At 41.7% G+C, this 21374-nt stretch overlaps 1 long non-coding RNA gene across 2 annotated transcripts in view; it reads right to left on the bottom strand.

The window, feature by feature from the left end:
- Positions 1-21374, bottom strand: part of LOC145937981 (uncharacterized) — a 422282-nt gene that overhangs the window by 273891 nt on the left and 127017 nt on the right. Inside the window, exon 3 of one of the 2 annotated variants that reach the window (XR_014425657.1) lies at positions 14570-14701. The exons of the other annotated variant lie outside the window; for it this stretch is intronic. This is a non-coding gene — a long non-coding RNA (uncharacterized LOC145937981). Of the gene's footprint in view, positions 1-14569; positions 14702-21374 lie in introns of those variants that run through there. 2 annotated transcript variants of the gene reach the window in all.

The following is a 21374-nucleotide window of genomic DNA, read 5'->3' as shown; positions in this document are numbered from 1 at the left end:
TCAGTTTTTAAGTACGATAAGAATCTCTGAAAGTTGTTCTCTCTCTAATATCTCTGATATAAAACTGGAATTTAAATAAAGTTACTAATGTCGCAAAATTGTTAGAATTAAATCCTACAGTTTCGACGATACTTAGTATGTCTTTTATACTCTTGCAATATATTTATTTATCTAGGACAAAACCGCTTAAAAATATAAATATTATATTGATACCAGTCGCATCACGAATTTCGAGCGATAGAAATAATCGTAATAAATCGGATGTTTAATTGTTTAATACATCGTGTAAAATCTTACAGAGTCGTAACGTGATTGAGTATATGTAATAAGCAAGTCGACATTATTTTGTGATCAAGCGATTAAGGCAATTATTAATAACCGGGTGTAACGCATATCGAAATTAATGTAGGGCATTCGGCGTTATTGCGCCAACTCTGGTGCCAGCTGCGCGACGCAAATTATACTAGGAGAGAGAGAAAGACGTTGTTTGGGAATTTAAAAAGTCCGACCGCGCGCGGGGGATGAAATTCGCTCTCGGAAAGAATGGCGACAACGTCGCACGCTGCCGCCGGGTGTTAACGCAGCATTCCGTTGCCCTCATAATAAATTCCAAGACCGAGTTAAGCGCCGCGTCGACTCTGACTCTGTTTTCGCACTCTCTCTCTCTTGCCTCTCCCCTCATATCGCGGCAACTTGAGAATTCCGTGACGGCCAGAGGAGAAGGGAAGGGGAGTTATACCTTTAATTAGCGGCACGGAGCTGAACTTTTTGGCGGATAGATAAGGATATATTTACTGCGTTCGCTCGCGCTCCTTATTCGCATAGCGACGACGAAGTAACCGAGCCAGGTTAACCGCTGCTCTTCGGCTTCCGGGGGGGCCTCCGGTAGTTATATGTTATCCCGCGTATCCTCTCCCCCTGTTCGCGAGAGATACGGTCGGAGAACGAACCGGCCTAGTGCGATGTACACGAGTCACTATCGAGATCGGAGTACATTACCGGATTCATTCGTATACGTAACGACTTCCCGAGTTGCCATCATTCTCGCATGAATACGCGACGTAGAATCACATCTTGATAAAACCTACGGTGCACCTCTCTCTACGTGAGTCAGGTCAAATTTGATTATTACGAGTCTCGGCGTGAATAAGCGAAAATCGCAAACGTGATTTAAGAGTACGCGGTGTTTGATGTAAAGGCGCGGGAGCATAAAAATTATTTGCAATAATTTTCTCTCATGTCTCTAAGCACATCGACGTGAGACATAAGATTAGCGCGATGATATAAATTGAAAATTGAATTTTATAATTCTTCCGCACCTCTTTTTTTAGTCCAAAAAAAATTTTAATTCAATTAGTTAGGATATTTTACAATCAAGTTAAACGCAAATAAAAATTTGTTTAATACCTCGACATCGTAAGAGATTGATTTTTGAGGGTTGAAAGTACGATAAACGCCCAACGGAGGCCCGGCGTATTATCTGCGACGTGGTTAATTGATAACGCCGTCGAGATTAGCATTGCTCAAGCCAATTTAGGTAGTCAGATGTGCAGATTAAGGGCGAGATGTAGAAGAAATCGACCGCTTCTACGTCGCGACCGCGCAAATTTACTGCCGCTTGGCATGAAAGCCGATCCCTCTGTCTCTCTCTCTCTTCCTTTTCTTTTATTATTTCTCCATTCACGTTCTTTTCTCTGTCCCCGCTCTGTTCCTGCGATCGTTCATTCTTCCGCGCGTCTTTTCTTTTTAATCTTTCTGTCCACGCGTATTGTAGAATAAAAGCGCACAGGCTAGAATTAAAACACGGAAATATAAAGATATAAAACCATTTATCCCCTTACACTTTGGTTTTTCTAGTCTTTCGTCATCTTTTTCGCGCACCATCTCGATAACAGGAAAATAAGCGAGACGAGATAATCGATCAATGCTTCCTCGTACCGATCTCGTAAATGTGAGAAACTCGTTAATAAGGGCAAAAGAAAAAAAAACGAGAAAAGAGAATAAACATGAAAGATAAAAGTTATTAACGACTGTCAAGTGTTCCTCGGCATTATCGACGAAGGAGATAATAATGACACTTTCTGCTAAAGAGAAAAAAAAATCCTGATTTTTCAGTCCTTAACGAGGACGAATGGTCTCTGCATAAAATTCATCGAGGACTCTTCTTCTATCTTTGTAACAAAAGCAAAGTACTCTCTTTTCCGCAGTTGAATTATAAATATACTTCTGTCTTTCACTTTTCTCTCTAATATCCGATATAGTACTTGTATAAAAATTTAACATCACTGAAATATTAAACGCGGTGTGAAAGAGAGCAAAACATTACTCAGAAATGTTTATTTATACGCGAGGTAAATAACTGGAGTAATAAACTAAATGTCTTTCATCGTAAATTATATTAGTCGTATACATGTCCATTCTTTATCAATGTTGAAAGAGTCGAATATGTATATCGAATAGAGTTTACACGTGAAGACGGCCGACAAGGAATATCTCGAAACAAACATTCTCGCGCTTGTATTTTCGCCTGTATTTTCTTGTCAATAACAGTGAGACGGGTTTTCGAATCGTAAATCGCGCACGCGGGCGTAGATAACGCTCGTTGTTGCGACAAGAACCAGTTTCTCGCTGCGAAACCGCTTTCGCCGCGATCGTTGTTCTTTCCGATTATCGATTTCTGACGTGCGTCGAGAGAGGAAGACTCTCGGGTACTCACGGACACAGAAATATGTGCTTCTGCACAGAGAAAGAGAGAAAGAGAGAGAGAGAGAGAGAGAGAGAGAGAGAGAGACTACCGGCATTCGCACTCTCTTCATATCCACGACTCAAGGAATCGGTTAAATAACCAGTATAAAAACTTATCGATTTTATGTCTCAATATATTAAGGCAGACAAAGAAAAAAAGAGAACGGGAAACGAAGAAAAAAAAAAACAAGATGCATGAAAATGAAACACCGCAGGTCGAAAAGAGAATAAGCAGCATTAAAAAATTAGAACCGCGGCGAGAAAAGTGAGACTGCATTCGCAGAAATCCGCGAACAGCTATTAACATTTTTTCCTTACACCGTATATTAATTAGTAATAAGTTGTGACACGATTTAATTCAACGCGTATCATAAATTTGAGAAAATTTCCCGTGAAAAATTTAAGTTGCACAGAGTTTTAGCGAGCAACTTGATTTCTTATCAAAATAAATCTCCATTCGATGCGTATTGATGCAAAAAGAAGAAAATAAAAACGAGGAAGCGACGACCAAAGTTCGCACCTAGACGTGAGTAAAACTGATAGTTCTGTATCCCCGGGGGAACGAGTCGAAACTTCCTGATTCGGTGACGCCATTTCCGGAATAGCATTCGAGCGAATTCTAACTTGAGCCAACCGGACGCAGAGATCAATTCGATCTTTATCGTGACTATCGAGCTGCCTTTAATTGGAAGATCTTACGGAGCAAGATCTTGAAGCGCTTCTATTAAACCTGCTTCGACAGTTGCAAAGTACGCACGTATCTTCGAATAAGTTAAGCGAGTAGGAAAATTTGTAAAAAGACAATGGTATTTGGAATGGTAGAATTAATTGATTTTTTATAATAAACGCATGAAATTAAAAAAATGCTTGAATTCTTTTTATATATATTGCATGTTAATTTATCGCCAAAATCAACCAAATCACACATATGAATACACATGACAGCCTTCACGAAAGCACTGTTTGAAGTATCTGAAAACTTGTGGCTGTTAATCAATATCGCTGCGTATTGCAGAGTGTGAGGATCGCCGCTGCCCACATATGCATTCTCAGTTCTCACCTGCACCCTCCGGTGCATCTGAGCGAGCCCGTCTCTCTCGTGATCTCGGAATGGTACAAACGGACTTGGACTACATCTCATATAACCCTTCGCCCCTCCCGCTCCCTTTCCAAAAGCGCGATATTACTCCACGACATAATGTTCGAGTAATAACCATTAATTTGTACGATCGGGTTTACAAGCCGGCATGCGCTATACTATACGTAATCTACCATGTTAAGACAAGCTGGCTCTCAGGTGATTTCTCAACGCCGTGCGCGATTCGTTTCTCTCTCTACACGGGATATATGTATATACGTACTTTCTTTTTACAAGGAGAGAGATGGATCCGAGCGCGATCGTTGAAGCGGACCAAATTCGGCCCGCTCGTGGAATCACGAACCGGATGCCGCTCGAAACACGAAACAAGCGAGCAAAACAAGACGGGAGGAGGTATGCAAATACGATGCCTTGGATTCTGTTACGGGATCAATGCGATCGCTTAATTAGCGAAGAGCCTGCGACTCCTCCTCCTATCCCTCGCGCTCCTTCCTCGTCCTCATCTCTTAAACCCGTCTGACATTTTTCCTGTCCTTCTCTATCCCGACATTTTTCTTTCATTCCCGCCCTCGCCCCGGCTCATTCCAATACGATTCATACCGCCGAGTGCACTCTCCAGAAAAGCAAGCCGTTTTGATGCTCTTAACCGTCCATTTCACTGGCAATCCGGATATTACGAAACGTCTCAAAAGATTCCTCGGGAAGATGTCTTCGAGATCACCGTATAGACGAACTTATATATCTCCTGTAATCGCGGCGACAATACCTCCCGAGTAAGATATATAAATGTATAACGCAATGCACGAGTCGTCTTTAACAAATAAAGAAATTATTTTATTGTACAACTTGAATATTAAAAATTATATTATTAAATTTTTCTATCTGACGGGATAAGTCGAGAATAATTTTTGTACGCGACACAATAAAATCAGTATGGCGGATATTAAATATCATAGAGTAAATAAAGACAAGCGTGCAAGACAAAAAAATTCACTCGATCGCGATATTAAATATTTAGCAGCGCTGCAAAATAATGTAGTTCAATATGACGTAATAAAATTTGTAGAAATATATATTCGATGTTTAAAAACAAATAGTATGAAATACCGGAAAAGAATCTCATTGAGCGACGATTTTATACGTTCCTGTTTCGCACACATACACCGTAGTTTAATATACACGCGATATAATAAAATCAGCAAAAAATATATTTAATATTCGGATGTGAGAGAGGAACGAAAAATACTAGATAAATTGGTGCGCCGATGCGGTATATATGGATTAAAATCTCGTACTGCGCTATGCAGCAATCTAGGCACAAAACTGCACAACGTTCTATATATAACTATGTAACAAATTCTGTAGAATATATATTAAATATTGATAAAACGCGAAGAGAGAAAGAGGAAATACAAAGAGCATCCGCGTTCAACGAAAATTAGTATTGACGGATATGCGCGGATAAAATACGTCCACCCACGGCTCAACGTTTATTATGCATTTCCGTTAACGTCGTTAATATATCCCCGTTCACTGTGAGCTAGAAAAAACATTTCCTCGGCACGCGTGCGGAATCGAGTAAACCAGCAAACTATATTCGATTCGCGAAACGCGTTACCGTTCCACCTCTATCGATCTCCTTTTTCTCCTTTCCTCCCAATCAGCCGTATATATATGTATGTATACCTTTCCTCAACACCGAGACACGCTTCATTATTGCATCTGCCGGATGCATTACGGAAACTCGTTCGAAGGTATCGAAGGTATTATAAGATTGTGCTTCTATTTGAAAACGGCTGTCTTGCAGGGCTCACTTTGGGGAGCGTCGTGTATCGCGGAATCAAAAGGGAAGATGAAACGAACGGGGACAGAAGGTTAAGCATAAGGAGAGAAAGAGAGAGAGAGTGAAAGGCAGATGAAAAGTGGGAGAGAACCTGCACCTATATGCCGGGCTATGAGGTACGCGAGGATAAGTCGCGGATCGGAGTGATAAACGACTCCGGCGTTATTAATTGCGGCCTCCATTAACTGATGAGTCCCCCCTACCTGCACCCACCCTATCTGTCCCTTCCCCCCCTGGTCTCGGCCTCCGTTCAAAGTCGTTTCATTCTCGCGCCCTCGCGAGAGAGGCGTTCCTTGCTCCTCTTACTCTCGCGGCGCGGATAGACGCGCGTAAGACCCAAAGAAGCCAAAGCGAGAAATCCTTTGGGAGAGGCAAATGATCCGCGAGGAGGACGCGCACCCGCTGCGGGGAAAGCTTGCCCGCGCTTGTGATGCTTTGCAAATGAGTCGAGGGTAGCTTCCTGATTTTTACGAGGCCCGTTAATGAATCGCCCGCGCGTCCTTCGGCGTCCGAGGTCGATTTATCGTCTCGCGCTTCTCGACTTGCGAGAGTCGGCTCGCAACCTGGCCCTGGCTCGGCATGACGCGGCGCGTTGCTCGATGTTGGATGAGAAATCGGTATCGCATGATAACCGTGTCCAACGCTCCGATAATGCATATATTATTGTCGATGCATTCCCTCTTCCCGCCCTCCTTCGCACTTTGGGGTGAGAAAAAAATGTATATACGCACCGATGTACATACAAAGATGACGGCGGAATTTAATATCATGCAATGAATATATCCGCTGCGTCGTTATACCCTTCATTCATTAACCCTACAACGGCATAACGAATCTCAGGCGGATCTCAGAGGAATTTCACAATCACATTCTTCTCTGTATAGCGCGGCCAAGTTTTGTTTCTCTCTTGTAAGTACGTTTTTCCAATTAGAACGCAACAAAGGAAGGAAAAGGTAATCACCGGTCCCTTCGCTCTCCCCCCTCTCGCTATATTACGTGTTGCAAGCTCGTTCTGCTCGATAATCGCGAGCCGTATCGCCGGTTCTCTTACAGGAGGTAGGATTAGTTATGGTTCTTTCGGAAGAGAGTATCATACAAATGATTCTGAGGGCACCGGTACCATATCTCCGTCGCAAATGAAAACCGGATGGATTTTTACCGGTGCCCGTCCAATTAATTGCGGGCATGTCCGACGTAAAAGTGGACCCGGTACGCGTTGTTGACGACATCGGCGACAAGGAGAAATCATAATCCGCGGAGAAGGATTATTATTGCCATCGGCGAAAGCACGAACCGGGCGCGCGCTTTTAACTCTCGCGGAGGACTCATTATTACCATTACAAGTACATGAATAATTCCTACTAATTTTTACGACATTCAACGTAGCGTTTTATTACGGCACAGCTGTCGGCCACGAGACGACCATCCACCTAAAAAACACACGCTTGTCCGTTTCAAGCTGCATTTCTAAGTGACCAATGCCATCTATTATGAACGGGTAATTTCCCTCTGGAAAAATAGCAGTGATGGAGAACTGTACTGTATACATTGAGAAAAGCCCCTCTACGCTGTAATTGCCGCTTAAAAATACACACGCGACAGCAACATGTAACAATTTTTTGAAACGATCGCGTAAAACGAGAATATGAACATGTAATAATAATAATTCGCTACATCTATGATATTTCTGTTTTTCAGTAATTATTTTCAGTACGAATTGTATGAAAGACTAGATAATCCTACACAATTTTTATTTTCCAATATTTTTTTCTTTTATCTATTATTTCCTTAATACTTCGTACAATGAGAAAACACATTAAGAAATAAAAAAATCCGATAAAATAAGCTGTATCAAGTGATACTAAAGAGATCTAATTCACATGGTTATCTTCCATAAACGTATTTTATAAAGAGCTTATATTCGTTCCGAGCGACGGTATATCGATTGTCCAATAGTAAGTTTTATTTATTCGTCCCTTTCCGGTGATTCAATCCAAGCTATATCCGATGACGTTGCATTCACCGTGCTGCATTTCAAATATCCGATGCAATTAATCCAAGTGCATCACAAATACAAGCGAAATGCCTGAATAAAACGCCTTGTATAGAGGATTAAGGTAGACATTACATCTGTATCGAACAAGGTATACGAATAAGCTTCACCGTATCGTTATTTTACCAATCGAGAGCGGAATTGTCCGAGTCAATTAGAATCACAGTTTTACTCGATCGTGCCGATTACACTTTTAATAATCGAAGCGCGAATCAAAACGTCATCGCGAGAAATTACCGCAACGATTTTTTCGCCAAAGAAACTCACGAGGATGAAGGAAACAAAGGGTGATGAAATGAAGAAAGGGAAGAAGGGAGGAAAGCGCAAGAAGTACGAAAACAAAGAGGGCAATCATAATGATGGTAATCTCTGCGGTTGACGTACAATTACCTTCGTCAAGGCGTCTAGGAAAATAACCAATTTCAGAAGTGTTTATTGCAGACTGTAGCGTGCTTCATTGTTCGCGTCGTTAATGAGAGGGAGCGAAGTCGAGATCTGGCGGAAAGAGTGGGCGCGCGTTGTACTTTTTAATCTCAATTGTACCAACCTGCTGTACGTTGCATTCCGACATTCGGGCCGAAAGATCGTTAAGAACGACCGCGAAAAAATATCACGTCGAGATGGTACATCGTAATGTGCTCTAACGAAGGAGGTTAAATTGTTCGAAACGGCGCAGTCCTCGCATTAATGCAAAATGCAAAATATCACGTCAATAATTTCGCGAAATATTCTTTATCTTATTTTCATTCTCTCGATTCAATCTGCTCCGACCAATTTCGAAAAAAAAAAAAATAGTCTCCCGATAAACTTCTTCTTCTAAAATAAAAATCACAAATTGTAGCATTTGCCGTCGCGAATGAATAAAGTTTTCATAAAAAGTCTTATGAATAAAATGCTTTCTCAATTTTATCCAATTTACATAAATTCGCGGTGCTACAATTCGTATATAAAGAATTATGTCGCAAACATATAATGTCTTATTACTGCAAGTCAAATAGCTATCTATTATAGTCTTTTCCGAAATGACTCTGTCTTATTAATCTACTATAAGAAAGCTAAACCGCAGAATATTCCGCAGGTGTAATTCGTGACACGTTACTCTTTGATCGTTTACACTTCTTCCCGCCTTCCTCCTACCCTAAGGAATACCTGAAACTCTCGAGCAAGATCTGCTCTTCAGTGTTGTACTTTTCTGTCACGATCACGTTTGACCGATTTAAAACTTTTTGTTTGCACTCCTCACGCCGAGAGAAACTTTCACACGCGAGCGCGATTTGCCATCGTTATCCCATCGAGTCTCACTCTATATAGAAAAAAAGATATGACGAAACATTCTCGAGAACTTGTTCCACTAACAAAAATTTATAAATGATATTACATGTTAGTGGATTAAAAAATACAAATAATTATGTTATATATTAATTATAATTATTATTACATATAAAGTTAATTATTTAATATAAAATTATATTATTTATATTAATTATATTTACTCTATATATTAATATATTTAATATGCATAAGCAATTGTACGAAAAACATTTTTTTTTGCAGTTTTTTTTTATCACAATCATCCATTCATGTTTCATATCAATAATTCGAACGGATCGAAGCTTTTGGCACATTTCGTTCGTTCCAGATCCTTCGTCGGCATCGCGCAGCTTCCCCGGATAACTATCCGAAGATCGCTCGATAAGTTGCAGTGGATTCGGTGAGTGGGTATAAATTATTTTGCCGGGAAATGATCTTTTCGCGGTGGCGTGACGCGGAACACGGGGGGTGAGAGGAAGCGGAATAAGGTTAAAGTAAAAAGAGCGGAGCGAATACCGAGAATCCAACACCGATTGGCCGCCAGAGGCAGGAACAGACGATCCAGGAGTGGCAGGAGATGGAGTGTGAAACATCAGCCCATCCTTCCTACCCTTCCTGCATCGGTCTACAATGTACGAACTATCTCTTTGCGCACGGCTAAATCGTGTACCGGTGTTTGAGGCTCGTATTGCGGACCTTCGCTTTTTCATCGAAGAACAGGGGGTTAAACTGTTTCGAGAAATGCGCGATACCAATCAAATACCACCGATTTACATTAGATTACATTACGTCGCGATGCCTTTAGTATAGTACTGACTTTTAATTTTCTGTTAATTATGTGTCAATTAATTATAGATACGATATAAGAATGACAAAACAATTTTTTCATCTCGATACGATAATATATATTTTAAACATAAATGTATATATTGTGAATTCGATTATGTTATACACATTGCAATTAAATTCCGAATTAAATAAGTGTGTATTATATTTTTGAATATAATCGAAGTTTTATTTTCATATTCACTTGATTTCATCCGGATCCATAATTACAGATGTCTCCGCTCTCGAGAGATACTACCCGAAGAAATATAGCCTCACGATGTCACCATAACGAAAACTCTAAGTTGGTCCACGAGCCTGATAATGGACCGATCGTCGTCATGAATCTTTCTTTATGGTCTCCTCGAACTTCTCGAGCACGGTATATAATGCACCACGGTATGGACGCGTATTCGCAGTGCAACTCGACTGTATGCACTGTGTGCATATATACGTATGTGAGTGAGAGATGAAATCGGAGAAAGAGAGAGAGAGAGAGAGGGAGAAGGGGAAGTTACACATTGTAGATACGGGAATACATAGGATAATGTATATCAACCATATCGGTAGGTACCTACTGCCCTACTATGTAGACCACGTGCGCTCATGGGCCATGCATCTTCGATAAATACCTTCGGACCTTTGGAAGGCGGCAGGCAGGTGCAGAGATATAAAGTAAAAATTTTTGCCGGGGCAGCAAGCCGCCAGGATTATGTGTGCCGACTTGACACATTGATTTTAGCGCCGTGCAAAAAGCCAGATGATAATAAAAGAGCTCTCAATTATTGCTCGCGACTCGCGATAGTTGATGGTTTTCATTAATTAAAGCTCAATGAAACGGTTTCGCGGATTTTTTTTTCTCTTGCTGCTCCCTTGGAAATTTAGAAATGCGTTAAACGCGTCTGCGTGTATTTATAGGTTGAATCCGGCAATAACTAACCGAGATCGCACGCGGGTCCTGTGTGCACTTTTGCTCCATTCGGACTTTCGGGAGGTACACACACAACATATCGGGTCAATATAAAATATAAATTTTTTTTCCAGCAAGAACCATGCGTCAAGATTACGTGTTAACTTAATGCGCAAAGTGCATAACGATACCGTACAAAATAGACGGTGAATGTAGCGGATAAAAAATTTTGTCGCGGTGGCGCATTCAATAACGAAAGATTCTTCCTCAAATATACATAAATATTCGTTGCAGCAAAACGATCCTTTTTTTTGCACGCAATGATTTATACATTATACGCATCTGTTATTCTGCAAAAACTATGATTGATAGTGGTTTCGTCGAAATCGTGATACGTTCCAGTTTCGATAATGTTAATCGTTCATTATTGCGACTGATATCAAATTGCAATTGCGTCATTAATGAAGTAAAAAATCGTCATGATTGATGCGAAGGGTGCAATCCCTACGCCTATACATTACCGGAATATGCTTTGTGCCGTACTGTAATGCGCTCGGCAAGACGATTATTAAGTATATGCTGCGGAGAAATGCTGCGTACCCAGGATATTATGCTCAATGTACTAATAACCGCAATTAGTTAACATTCGATTCGCTTAGTCTTTCGCTCGTGCAAGTTTATTAACAAATTAACGACCGCGTGTGCCGACTTGCGAAGGCTCAAAAGGGACCTTTTGCTTTTGAGACCGCGCGATTTATGTTACCAATTAAAATCAGTGGCATGTACACCGGTGCAAGTACACGCTTTACATCACGGTAAGTTTTAATGGCCGCGTTCGCTGTCATGATCGTGTTTTCAGTTCGCTTCGGAAAGAAAAGGTAAAGGCATATCCCCCCGAGCCTCTTTCATTCTACGAGAAATCGTATCTCCACTCTCTCACCACTACATCAAGCGATTTAGCAACAACGCACGAGAGAACAACCGATGTCGACTCTGTGGACTCGAAGGTGAAAGGACGAATGTCTCGTAGCCGTACATAAAACATTCTTCGGCTGCAAGCCGCAAAACGACACATTCTCTCAGTTCTCGTTCCGAAAGGCACCGATATATTCCCATACGACGAAAGGCGCCGAGCAAAACAACCTTCCCTTAGGAGCGATACTCGATTCGACGCAAACAACGGCGCGTCCCAGGTCGGGCAACGTGCACAGTGACTGGAATGCCCGATAATAATTCAATAGCCAGTTATTTATCGGTAATTCGGCGGTCGTTCCAATATCGCCAGGTGGGCGACCTGGCGCGGAAGACCGAGGAAAGAGAGGCAGAGGCAGAAGCAAAAGGGAAAAGAGAGAGATAGAGAGTCTCGTAGTCGGAGAAATCGAGAAATGTGGGACGAGGGATGCCATTAATTTGGCAGCCGTTGTTCGACTCGCCCACCGGGCCCCCTCTCTCTTCCCGCGTCCTGCTTCACTCTTCCGCGGGCCTTAGCCTACGTCCAAATTCCTCGGCTAACGTTCGAACTACACACAAGGCGCAATATAAGCCTGTTTCCCCGCCGATTCCACCTTCCGTCCTCCTTTTTCTCTGTATATACCTATATATATGTATATATATATATATCCGCGTCCCCGCGCGTGCACGTATACTTTTGCACTCTCTCTTCCTTTTCCCAATTTTTCTCCTCCCCGCGAAATTCCATCCACCTTCCTTCCAACTTTTTTTCCTCTCTCCTTGCTATTCCCATTCCTTCAGCCCTTATTGCTTCTATCAACGTGCCCTGCTTGATTTATACATCTATATATGTTCCGTTTCGCTCTCTGCAGACCGGAGAAGGAAGGAGAGGAAGAGGAAGTGAATAGCAACGTGTAACACGTGACCGCGCGACAAGGAACCCATCTTAACGACGCGGCGTGGATACGATATTATCGCGTCTTGGATAAGTACATAGTCGCAATATTGTCTGTATATCGCACTATACATTGTATATCAGGAAGATGTTAAATGCGTATGCAAACGGAAATCATATTTACGGCCGAGATATGAAGCGAAAGGGATTTGATCTTGAGAACGTGCGCGTTACACGTCGAATTTAGAATCGCGAATCCAACAAACATCGTATACTATATGCACAGTCTATCCGAAGAACGTTTCTCCTCTCTTTCTCTAAACCATAGATAGACTAGCTCAACTAAAAAATAAATAAATAAATAAATATATATCGGACACAATATAAATCTTCGAATTGCGTATCGATTGAAAGAGCGTGATTGCTTTGAGGAAAATAAATTCGTTTTTTACGATCGCAGGAGAAAATCTACCAACAAATAACAATCACATAGGTCCCGTGACAAACTCGAAGAACATCTGTTACAATTTTTATCTGAAACCCGCAGGGTCATAGTAACACGGGATAAAGGGAGGCGGTATATTGTACGCGTGCGCGCGGAAATCGCATCGCCTGATCGTGAACCCCGAGATTAAATCCGGTCGACACAAGAGAAGCTGGGGCGCGCGCGTTACTTCCTGTACGTGGGTGCACCATGTTTTTTTTTTTATTTTTTCTATTTTTAGCTCACCGCTATGGCTCGCGTTGCGAGCCGGCGTTTCGCGTGGCTTTGCGCGTTAATCCCTTAAGCGCGATCGTCGTGTAAGCCCGAAGAGCTCCGGGATCGGATTAATGCCAAGGCAAATACGAATTGTTAAATACGCCGCGCGGAGCAATGATAAGCTACTACTCATGTTCGATAAGCGTTACGTGACGCGAGAAGGACTCTAAAGCTGCATATATACGGTAACGTGAATAGCATTCTCCTCGCTAACGGATTCTCTTCGATCTCGCATTTTTGTTCTTCACCTGCCGATATCCTGTCGTATTTATTTCACGATTTTTCCAATGCGAAATTTCCAAGCTAATAATAATATAACATCTTGACAAATATAAACTCATATGTAGATTATATGTTTTTTCCGTAGAAGATATCAAGAAATATGTTTTGTTACTTCATAATTGTAAGCCGGAAGGATATACTCACGAGAGATGAAATATTAGAATATTTTATAAAATCTAAATAAAATATTAGAATAATTAAATAAATATTACTTGCATATTTTCAGCGTGATGAAACATGCTTCAAAGAAATATACGGTTGTTCCTTTGACATCTCATCTTAAACGCAAACCGGAATCCATAAATAAAAACCACAGCCACCGTAGTGCAGTAATTTAATTGACACGCGCGTGGCGCATATAATATATACAAGATTAAATTCTCGTGGCATTAATTACAGACCATCTTGAGAATAATCTCGATTTTTCGTTGATTCACGTACCTCATCGAGCGATAATATTTGCTTAAGGGGGAGTCCTATTCGCATAAAGTATGCGTGATATGCGCTGCGCATTCCTACGGGACGAAGCGTGCGTGTCACGTCATATAAAACTTGCTTTTTTTTTATTTCGGATCGCGGTATATGTTTAATAGCGGAATCCATCGGTTCAATATCTTTTCCCGCCCTCTCTACACTCGATCCACTCTCAATCTCTCGATTATTAATGACGCGATCCGCAAACGGTCACCATTCAGCACGAGAACCCGGAGAGAGAGAGAGATATGACACCAATATTATTTCATACTTTATTTATTTACATGCAACGAGACGCGCGATCGCCTCGATGGTAGTCAGACACGGATTTATGAAGCGTTTCTCGCGCCGCGAGAAGATCTTAGCGTCCTTCGCGAAAGATATCTGGTCGGTGGATATCTCAACAACTTGACGGGGATCGATCAGCTGACAGTATCAATGAAACATTGTGCAAGAGAGTGAAGATAAACCTTACCTTCAAAATGCGCGCGGATCGAGACGATATATCAAATCTGATATCGGAGATAAGTAAATTAGTGGGATTGGTACTCACCTGAAACAGAAAAAAATAACATTGCGATTATAGAAAGCGTATCTAATAGTTAAAAATGCAATAATAATTTGGCTGCGATACAATCTCGAATTTTTGAGATGTCTATAATTAATGATGCGTAAATATGCGCATCGTAAATTTTTGTGTGTGGCACAAGTCGTTTCAACAATATAAAATTGGGTCAAAATGTAAAAATAACTAGTTCGGAGCGAGCGTAATATCCACACACGCGTCTGCAATTACGTGACGTATATTGCATTTCCCGCGGGAATCCGCAAACTTGATGTTCTTGTGGCGTGGGTTACGACTGTATGGTGGGCTAAGGTCGGCAGTGGTCATCCCGGGGCAGGACTTTGGCAAGATGCGGCGCAAACGCGGCAGATCAACAAATTCAGGACGACCTCTTCCTGGGCGATTATATCGGATATAATGTTGTCAGTAAACATCAATTTCTACGTACGTGTCGCGTTAGCTCGGAAATATTTATGCAACTCTCTCGTAGCTACTTCTTCGACTCGCGTAAAAATCGCAAAGCATCGCTGTCGTAGCAGACATTTCTAGGGAGGCTCGTTCTACTCGGAGAATATTCAAGTGTAAACTTTTACGAAGTCGCGACGTTACATCCCATTTTAAAAATTTACACGCATATCTAAAATCTCATATCGAAAATTGCAAATTCTAAAAAAAATATTGCAGAAATCATAGTTTCATTTTGATAATAATTTTCAACCGATTAAAATAATTATGATAATTAATGGCCATTGTATAGTAATAATAATAGTAAATTGATAATTTCAATTCACACAATCAGTGGTCTTACGCAAGATGATCGATGCGGAGAGTATTTGGGAAGAGCTCGATCTCTCAAAGGAGACGGCTTCAACCGAAATTCCAATAGGTTATAGCGTGGCTCATCGAATCCTGAAATCTGGTACATTAACCGACCACAAAGCGTATAGCTCTGCGGCGCGAATCGCTCGTAAACCGTGGAAACCTCGTTCGGGACGCTTCTAACTCCGCTTAACTGTCGCGTTTAAGTGGCATTCTTTGCTCGCCGCGCAATTCGAATGTGATTGTAGAACCGCAGTAGAAATCGAGGACCGTTAAGGAACAAACTTTCGGGCGATGTTTATGCGGCACGTCGATGTATCGCGTGAAAAGGAAACCGAAAGCAAACCGATACCGTCTCGAGAAAATCGATTCAGAGAACTAGTTCCATTTTCCAGAATTAAAGCCGTTGTTGGGTCATAAACAGCGTGTTATTCGATTGCATTATTATATACGTTAAACGAGATAATCAATGTGTGAAATTATTACACGTATTATTCATTTATTTTAAAGAAGTGTCGGAGATTTCTTTACTATTCATATCTCTTCATCGTAATAATGTCAAATTGATTTTGACATTTGGGTCGCTATTAATATGAAAATGTTCTTATCTATAAATCGATAATTGTTCTCGTCGAATAATGGATCAAAAATTGAAATATTGATTCGTATTTATACAACATTTGTATCCTTGCAAAAATAAAAATTATATTATACTTTACTCCATGATGCATCGTCTTGCCACTATCTCATGAATGTTCATGTACAATGATATAGAAAATGTTAAAGTCGATGTACGTTTTAAAGCTATTTCTATCGTCTCTATTTTAAGTAGAAATCAAATCCGTAATGGGGACTTCTATAGCCAATCAATTTGCCTGTACGAGCGAAATGGACAGTTTTATCGCGATAAATCGTTACTTACTGTACGCAAAGCGAAATCCGCCTCGGTCATTACTGCGAGTAAATATCGGGAGATACAAAAAAGATTGATAAGAATCTGAAATCGCATTCGAGTTTTAAACTAAAACTCATCCAGCAAATTCCAATCGATTTCCATACGCCATTATTCAAATGTCAGTAACTTATAACAATGCGAAATTATTCACATAGCTTAAAATTAAAATATTGTTAAACTGAATGATATTTATGCAATTCAATTTTTTTTTTAAGACGATGTTTTTTTTATTTTTATGTGTGATAAATTTGCAATGTAAATTTACAGAGTCCAAAAAATTTCCGATACATCATGGTTTAAAATTAAAATATTTTTATTTGTATGATATTTATGCGATTGAAATAGTTTTTTTATTTCTTCTCAAGACGATTTTTTATGTGATAAATTTGCAATGTGAATTTATAGAGCCCAAAGAGAATTTTCGATTATATCATACTTGCTGCCTTTAATACATTAACGAGATATCCTCTTTAACAAATCTTCCATTTCAATTCATCAACCGTTTCCCCCACGTCCTCGACAGCATGTGTAAACGTTGAAACGCGTGTGTAAAAAGTGCACCGCCACTTATAAGCGACATATTTGCAAGTCCTCGTCGTATATATCAGCATTAATATCCTGCGCGACACAATAACGCGGGATGGCAAATCGGATATAACGAATGTGTGCGCTTTCGAGGAGAGCAGGTGACGTAAAGTGCAACCAGTTTTCGCGGACAAAGAAGGTATAAGAGCCGACTTGCGAGGCCGACACGACGTGTGCGCAGTCATCTCTCGCGAAAAATCGAAATACATATATCCATCTCTCTCCCTCTATATTTGGCGGAATTCCTCTACGGATCAGTAGTCCGGCGCAAGTACCGGTTATGTCACGGCACGGATACCCTCTGGGCCGAATCGCTATAGCACACGTACGATCTCGTCGTCGTCTCACTGGGGAGACCGGGGCGCTACGGGGAAGAAACAGCGTATCCTGTACGTGGGTAGCACCAAGTGCCAATAATATCTTCATAGCACGTCGTGTCGGGAAGATATACTCGGTGCTCAGGTACATCTAGAAGCGATAGCCGAAGCCACCGTCCTGTCGGATATACTTACGGGATGTGATCGCGTATGTAAGGTAAAAGAAGGCTATATATATATATATATATATATATATATATATATATATATGAAACGAGTCTTTCTCTGAAACGCGGCGAGGTGTCTCCTTTAACAATCGACCATGCCGAAGCACGAAAAATATTTGCAATCAATATATGAACGCTCCGAGGTTTTGCGCACGCATGCTCGATGACCGATGAACCGATCTTTATCGGCGATATGACAGGCATCGGGAAGATATGCATATAAATAATCAAACTGGCGTCCCACTGTTGTGCAAACATCACGATCTTGTCTCGCGAGATATCTCGATGTGCCGCCGATCACATTGTTACGGCCGGCGCGTCGTTGGATCGGAAATCGATGGACGGAGATGACTCTGGATTTTATATCCTTCCCGCGCGCGCAATGAAAAACGACCGCGATCAAATGGCGCGCAGCTTTTAAGGCTAATGGATAACTCGGAGGATCCACGCCGGAATGCGCGGCTTTATCGGATGTCCAGGTCGCGAAGGGTCCACGCAAACGTGGACGATCGTGAAATACTGTCATTCTCGTAGAGAGACGGCACCTCGAACCCCTCGTAGGGGTCGCAACACCGATCTTCGTAAAACAGGATATAAAACGACGTTACTGCGTCACACTGCGACAACGTAACGAGTGTAGCCGAGTACGCGATAAAAACGATAGAAACTCGCTCGCCAAAGTATTTTTTTAATCTGTAATACCCCTCCCATGTGTATCTCCTGCAACGTCCTCGTAATTGTGCGGAGTATGTAGATCGACGTGTAAAGAATTCATAGCACAGTTGATTACAAGAAACGGCTTATACCTGACTCCTCGTGACGCAGCGCGAATCGTTTATTTTCTACTTTTCTTGGGTCATTATTTTATAATTATAATTGAAGAGGGTACTTTCCTATACGTACGTCTTCTCGCGCCAAATGGGATTCTCGTGGGAATGCTTAAATTAATAAAAGTTATAGGTTCCGTTGATTACGATGCTAATATGTCGAACTTACTGCCGATAATTCCGCATTCATGGAAATCCGCGTGTTCCAGCATCGCTCGGAGTCGATGATCCCGCGCGGAAAAATCCAAAGGCAATTAACCTTGCGGCGCAGAAAAGTGAGACGCGCGAAAGGCCGCGATTGCACACCAAGACGCGGACGGAGAGAGAAATATTCCCTCTATCGTACGAATATATACATATAGGTATACAACAGACGTACGGACGCGGGCGATAGAATGCAATATTGTGCAAGGTACTAATTACGGGCGGGAAGAAAAACGGCTTGGGGTCGCGATCCCGACGCTTAAACTCGGCACGACAGAGAATTCCAGCTGGCTCGGGTCAGACATATTGAACGCACGTGCCACGGAAAAAAGGAAGAAAGAAGGGAAAAAAAATTGCGCGTTACCCGCGCAGCGTTTACGCGCGTACGTGAGCGCGTAGGCGTGCGCGCGCGAACCAGTGGAAGTGAAATAGGGGATGCAAAAGTAGGGGCGACCATAGGATGGGGATATCCCTTGCTTGCACCCTGCCCGCCGCGGTCGTGTAATTATGTCGTGATTTATAATGATGGTGGGCAGTCGCCGGTGCGCAATTCATCTACTAAATGAAACGCCCGAACCTTGTTACGCCGAGTTCGTCACTGCGGCGGATCCTCGGCTTTTGTACGTACTGATTACGCGTATCAGCGCGAGAATGAGTTATGGCGGACGCGTGGTCAGATTGAAAATAGATAAACGTCTGATAAATTCAATCGCGGGTTATTTTAAATAACGCGATCAAATTTTATTGAATATTTCTTTCTACTATTTCGCGATAAATTGGCGAGAGATTGTCATTATTTTGAAAGAAATTTTAGGAGAAAATACCCTTGAAAGAGTATTATAATTTATATATAAATTAAATGTTAACTTCAGTTTTGAAAAAAAATTAAAAAACGATAATGTAATACAATGATTACTTCTCTGCGGAAAGCTGACTGGGATCGAATTATTCGAACGTTTAACAATAATTCTGTTCACGAGAAGTGCATAACATGACGTTGATGCGCCCAGTAATATAGTTACAAAGCATGGTCTTATCCGTAGAGCGAATACAAAACCTCGGAAGCGAGTTCCAGAATTCCGGCAAGTCGCGGCCAAGTTTAGAAGTTATGTTGGCGTTGCGACAAGTCGCGCTCGCAGCTTGCCGGAGACTTACTTCGGAATGCAGCCACGATGACGTGAAAACAATTCACGAGAATAGAGAGTCATTAAGATATCTAAGACCACAGCCATTATGACAAGAAGCTTATACCTCAAGTAAGTAATAACGCTGATTAAACTTACGTAACAGCAACAAAGCGGTATTCGCAACTTTATGCAAGAGGATTTAACCACGAACAACATTAAGCACGTTCACATATTTTTCAAAAGGCAATACCAGATCAGCTTTACAACAAAGTTACAAGATAATTATAATAACATAATATTTTACTTGATAAAATATTATTAATATAATTAAATATGTTAGTTGTGATTAAAATATGACGAGGATTTTATAAGGGTATAAATCTATATATAAGCAGATAAAAAATATTTTTAACCTAACGCCATTCGTCAAGATCCTCAAAATTACTTCAAAATAAATATTAAAGAATAAATAAGACATTTGTCACCTTTTTCTCGCGATGCAAGAGCCTAGCCGAGGATCGACGTAACAGTAATGACGAGAACACGCATCTATGAGAAATATCACAACGCTGGATGGCGCAATAAAAAGCTCACCCTTTATCAAATCCCGCTTTCCTCTTCAGCTGCAGCCGACCGTCGATCATACACAGGGACGCGCGATCCACCGGCAGATGCGCGGTCATCAATCGTGACACGATGCAAACGACGTCAAAAATGTGCAAGGCTGAATTTTTCTCGGATGAATCATCGCTTCCGTGGGACACACTGGGCGATGAACGTCGTTTTACACCCCCTTTCGAAACAGATCCGGGGCACCGCCACCGTTGCGGATCTCTCCCCGTGGAGAGTTCTCCATTTACAATCTATCTCCGATAGAATGTAAGTACTCATATATCACGTTCTGTTTAATTTCGTGACCGTCACGTCATCTCCGGCATTTGTACAGATCCTTCGAACCGACGCTGCGATTCGCAACTCAATATTACGACTCGCAGCATTCACGTATTCGTGGCGGAATATAATAATGGTTCGCTAAATTCTGATTGGTCGTTCGACCGATAAGGTGTCACGGAGTCAATAATGAAGTACCCCATTGTATACGATGCGGTACATCTTCCCCCTGTATTCCGGAGACAAATATTTAGGTCGCCCGAGTCGCCGAGAGCTGTATACGTATGAAGTTAGTTTGAAATAGTTTGCCGAGGAGCAATCAAGCAGTCGCATCAGCGGTTGCGTTCGGTAATCACGGATGGGTTTCGCCACTTTGACTCGCAGACGACGGCTCGACTGCGCGCGCTGGCTGGCATGTCTGAGATTGACTGTCGAGCATACCGGTGATACGAGAGACCTGTCTGTATCACGGCAAGAGTAACGTTCTAAGCAAAGCAGCGCTCTCGACCGTTGCCGAGATCGCGCAGTTACGGCTGCGAATCAACCAACTGCTTGTTGATTACGCTCGAAAACACCGAGAGTGATTCCTCTCTCGTCTTTCCTGTCGTCTGTCTCACGTTCTCGCCTAATCCTAAGTCTTCGTTCTCTCGACGGAGAGCCTTTCGACTATAATTTCCTCTTTTTTTCGCCATGCCCCCTCAAAGTCTCT

The sequence above is a fragment of the Prenolepis imparis genome, unplaced genomic scaffold (genome assembly GCF_030444845.1).
Source record: "Prenolepis imparis isolate NDT839.2.m4 unplaced genomic scaffold, iyPreImpa1.0 SCAF_6, whole genome shotgun sequence".
Classification (NCBI taxonomy): domain Eukaryota; kingdom Metazoa; phylum Arthropoda; class Insecta; order Hymenoptera; family Formicidae; genus Prenolepis; species Prenolepis imparis.
This window is presented reverse-complemented; position numbering and strand designations above follow the sequence as displayed.